Consider the following 5,645-nt stretch of genomic DNA (forward strand, 5'->3'; position numbering starts at 1 on the left):
AAACTAATTAAATAGTTGTAACTATATAAAAAATCCTTCAATCTTTATCCAGCTACTATTTTTTAAAAGAAATCTTCAACCCTTCAATTTTTATCCAGTCATCTTTGAATATTCAATCTTTCAATCAAGCCCTCCTCTTTGCTTTTTGTTCAAATTTAGTCCCTTGTTGTAAGAGTTTGAATTCAGCACACCAACTTCATTCCTGATAAGAAAAATCTAAATTTAATAGCATTTTATTCGATAATTAGCCAAAAATAAATATATTAAAAATATAAATTTATCTTGCTATCAATTTCCCCAACTTAGTCGATGCTTGTCCTGAAGCATGATATCTGTAACACTCTTAACCCGAATCCGTTGCCGGAACAAGGTTATGAGGTATTACTTGACTGAACAAAACTTCTATAAGGTCAGAGATACTTACCAGACATAAATTATCAACACGTTAGTTCAATTATAAGGCTTCTCTAAACAAAATGAGCAAGCCATCTTCGCATGGCTATAATGTATACAAAGTCGAAATATCATTTTACCTATAGTCTATCCTATACATGCCTTAAACCATGATGATATACAATCTTCTCAACTCACATAATGACTCGATAGTGTGATGATATCTCCAGCTCTTCCAACTCGAACTAAAGGATAAACCTATAAGAAATGGAAAAGAGAGCACGGAGTAAGCTTCAATGCTTAGTAAGTTTTAAGCAATGCAAACAATTAATTTACTTATAGATCAATTATTTCAAATTTTCAAGAAATCATTCCTAGGTAATTGCCATTTTGGCCAAGTATCCATGAACATAATGCATATTTAGCAAATTCATCTCACTTGAATCTGAACTCAATTAAAACCAATTATTCAATTCACAAATAAGATCATAAGAACTCGAAAAGCATCTCATTAACTAGTTTTAACCATGTTTGCAACAAAATCACAAATTCACTACAAGCTGTCTTCCTGAGAACCAGTCACTAAATTATTTATAACTGGAGCTAAGAAACTCCAAATCAAGTGCCGTTAATTTTCCCTGAAAATAGACTCACATATCTTCCATCCATAAAATTTTTAGAATTTTTGGTTTGACCAATCAATACCATATTTTTATTGAAGTTTCCCCTGTTTCACTGTTTGACTATTCTGACTACTCTTCACTACAAATCAATTTTCTCATTATACAGAATTCGAATTATGTTATCGTTTATTTCATTTGAAACTAGACTCATTAAAGAGTCTAATTATATAAATTTTATCTTATAATCATCATTGTACAATTTACAATGATTTTCTAAAAACAGAACAAGGGATTTCAAGGTCATTTTGACTCTATCTTACGCCACTTCAAATATCTCATTATCTATAATTCTTTTGCTTACAAGGTTTCTTTTATAAAAAACTAGACTCATTAAGCTTTAATTACATAATTTATTCAACTTCTAATTCAATTTCTACAATTTATGGTGATTTTCCAAAATCATGCTACTGTTGCTGTCCCAAGCAGATTTATTACAATTTGCTCTTTCACACATTCCTCGCATTCAAATTATCTAAACATGTATATCATGTCATTCAAGATCTAACTCAAATAACATAGGCATTAAAATGCTTCACTAACAGCTTTAGTTTCATTGAAACGAATAAAATACAAAATCATATTCACATTTAATTTTCCACGATCGTAATCACCTAAAAATAAATCATATACTTCCACAAATCTTTCCACAAGGACCAAGTGTTTATATTTGAATATAAACATAGAATCACTTCACATAACTTCACACATTTACCGAGTATATCACGATCACATATATAGTCATAACACTTATTCACAGATGCATCACTTTATATACTTATAATTTAATTCAAATCAAATCACATACGAGTACATGATACGTACCTGGCCAACTTAATATGTAATACACTTTCAATTTGTCAACTTAGTGTAGGATCTTGTAATTGTATACTTTTATCAAATTCATCGGCACTTGGCCTGCTAGGTATAAACCCAAAATTATGTTACAAAGCACAAAGCTGCGGGACTTTAGCTCGGATACATTTCAAAGACGAAGCTCGGGACTTTAGCCGGATACATTTCCAACACGAAGCTCGGGACTTTAGCCGGATACATTTCAACCACGAAGCTCGGGTCTTTAGCGGATACATTTCAAAGACGAAGCTGCGGGTCTTTAGCCCGGATACATTTCGATGTCTTGCTTATTTATTCACATGTTAACACATTTCACATAACATATCACATTAGCAATTCAATTGCTTCATTCGAATATAAGCACAAAATGTACACCTACCCTTTAACTTTCGGTTCAATAATCATACACATGGAACACAAATGTCGGAATCCTGTGTCATGACATATGTATCCTAACTATTCCTAAGATTCATACAGGGCTTTCGAACGTCGTAACTCGGTCGAATCGAAAGCTCGAACATAGTTTTCAAACTCATACACATTCGGCATTTACAAGTATAAATTCATGTATTATATACCAGCATATATACTTAACATTTAACTACATTTAGGCATGTGTATTTGCTTATAAACTTACCTCAGACGTCGTAAAACGGGACGGAGCTGCTAGTCGACAACTTTCGTTTTTCCCTAGTCCAAATCCGATTTCTTTGGTTCTTGATCTAAAAATATTCAAATTAATCTCATTCAAACATATTTTCATTCAATTTAGTTCAAAAACACATAAATGAGCAAATTACCATTTTACCCCTGACATTTACAATTTTTACAATTTAATCCCTATTGCACAAAACACAAAATATACAAAATTTCAATATACCCATGTTGGGCCGAATTTTACCCATACCCATACAAGTCCATATATTTCATCAATTTCATATTTTAGTCTCTCAAATTTTTATTTTTGCAATTAAGTCCTAATTACTCAAAATCATCAAAATTCCAATACAAAAATATGTTAACCCAACACCTATCTTTCATATTTCACCATCAAACCATAAAAATCACAAGCTTCCATCAATGGCATAACTCAAAATATTCATCAAAATTCAAATTTTAAGCATGGGTTTTGAAGTACTCGAAGCAACGATCTCAAAAACGTAAAATTATCAAAACCGACAAAGAACGAACCTTGGATTTGAGCTTGGGAGTTGGCGAACCTAAGCTTCCCTTATTTCTTTTTCTTTTCTTTTTTTTGGCATGGGTGAAATAAAACATATGCCCACTCATATTTTACTTTATAATATCTTTTATATTATAAAGCTTATAATTTTAGTTTTTACATTTGAAATAATAATAAAATCATATAATATATATATCCTTTACCAACCAAACAATAAGCTAATGCACATGATATGGCTTTCACGTTTATGTCTTATAATATATATTACACCTTAATATAAAATAATATTTAATTTACACACATTTATATATCTTTAATAAAATATTATAAAACCATATGGTATATACTTACCACCATCCCGCTAGAAATCAAATGACTAATTACAACTTAAATACTTCAATTTAAAAAGCCACTAACAATTCGGCCCTTATACTATAAACCATCAAATTTTCTTTTTACATGATTAAGTCCTTTTATTTAATCGGATACCCAAACGATAAAATTAAAACACGAAAATTTTACAGATATAAATTCACACATAATAAACACATAAAATAATTTTTAAATATTTTTTCTGGCTCGGATTTGTGATCCCGAAACCACTGTTCCAAATAGGGTCTAAACTGGGCTGTTACAACTCTCCCCCCCTTTAGGGATTTTTGTCCCCGAAAATCTTACCAAAAAGTAGAGTAAAGGATTTTCTTCCATATAGTACATTACTAATTTACACATGATTTCGAATTTCATATTTCTTTAATCTCTCAAGTAAGATCCTGATCTGTCTTTTGCTATACATCATATCTAACTGAACTATTTATAACCGTATTGAATTACCTTCATTTTTTGCTCAATTTCTCTGAAAACATTAATCACGCGGATCATTACCTCATAAAACTCGATCTTGAAACAACAGAGTTCGATAACTGCAACCATACAATACCTTATATTATGTCATTAATATAATCACACGATAGCTTATCGAACAACAATAGTCTTTCTTTGTTGCCTTCAAACTCTTACACGTTGACAAAACATAGTTTCGAGAAATTTTTTTTTTTTACGCCACAATCTCGTACTCACAGCTTATAGTAATTTCGTCCAGAATCACAATATAACTTCTAGATTTCAATCTGAAACAAGGTTAGATGAGCACCACGTGCAAACTGACAATCCTTGAAATGAATAACTCAACTGATTTATTAAAAGAGAAATCCATGCATACAGAAAGACTTATTTAGACAGTCATCGATAATTCAGATAACATCTATATTTTTCTAAGATAAAGATAACCCCAATACATAATTGATCAACACTCTATTTCTATAATCAACAAAGTCAGGAATACCATATTTCACATTCATTCAATGATATCACATCTCAAATTGTTGTGCATCTTGTTAATCCCGTATGAACAGACAAACTACCACTGAGAGTTTCTTATAGTAGTTGTTACATAATCGTAGAGCTTTTCAGTATACAAACTCTATCTCGAACTAACAATTAATCTTCTATTCCACATCTAAGGTTCTAAATCAGAAATCAATTATGTTGTACCCCTTTTTAACTTATAATTCACTGACACATTTCTGAATTTCACAACTTTGCTAAATAGACATTTATTTAGCTTCAAATCCAGCTAAGTCAATCACGTATTCATCGCTCGTAAAACACACAAAAATTTCCCATTCAAAACTTCCGAAACTATAATCATAATCACTTACAGACTCAAAAGTTTTTCGACGATTCGAGCTAGCCTTGCTATGCTAAGTTCAAATCTTTCTCTGACATTAAACTTTATAAACTCTTATAGTCATCACATATGTCACATAACTCTTTAATCTCACAAGTCAAAATGCGAATCGGTTCTTCTTCGTAGGTCATATTAGGCTAAATTTCAATCTCAGACGGACTAATCACATGATTGTCGGTCGTAAAACACATAAAGATTCTCGCTCAGAACCCCAAAGACTATAATCATTTGCCCAGATTGATAATCAATCACTGACTCATAATCTTACAACAGTTCGAACCATCTTTAATTCTTGTGTCGGATAACTCTTTACCTGAGAACTGGCGCTTCAATAACAATTTCTTCAACTGTTTATCACTTTATTGATAAATATCACATCATTTAAAAGATATTTTTCACAGATAACCATATAGAATCATAAGAAAGAAGAGATACTGTAATCTCAAATCTATCACTATACTGATCTTTTTAAGAAAGCGCCCATATTAGATGACAAATATCTCAGTGATGTCTTAGAGGAAATCCAGAAGTAAAACATCACTCACATGTACCAGAATTAACGGTAACAGAAACAATATAAACTTCATGTATACTAAGTAGATCAAAAACTAGTAGGATCAAAATACTAACATCACACAGAGTCTATCGTAGATCCTTTCTTTCAATAAAATGAAATAGGATACCAAAGAAAGATATAATAATGTCAATTGTAACCCGAACAGCCCAACAATGCTTTCATATATCAATATATATAGATGACGTTCTCATATGATAAGAATTTTCA

This window comes from Gossypium arboreum, chromosome 7 (assembly GCF_025698485.1).
Source record: "Gossypium arboreum isolate Shixiya-1 chromosome 7, ASM2569848v2, whole genome shotgun sequence".
In the NCBI taxonomy this organism is placed as follows: domain Eukaryota; kingdom Viridiplantae; phylum Streptophyta; class Magnoliopsida; order Malvales; family Malvaceae; genus Gossypium; species Gossypium arboreum.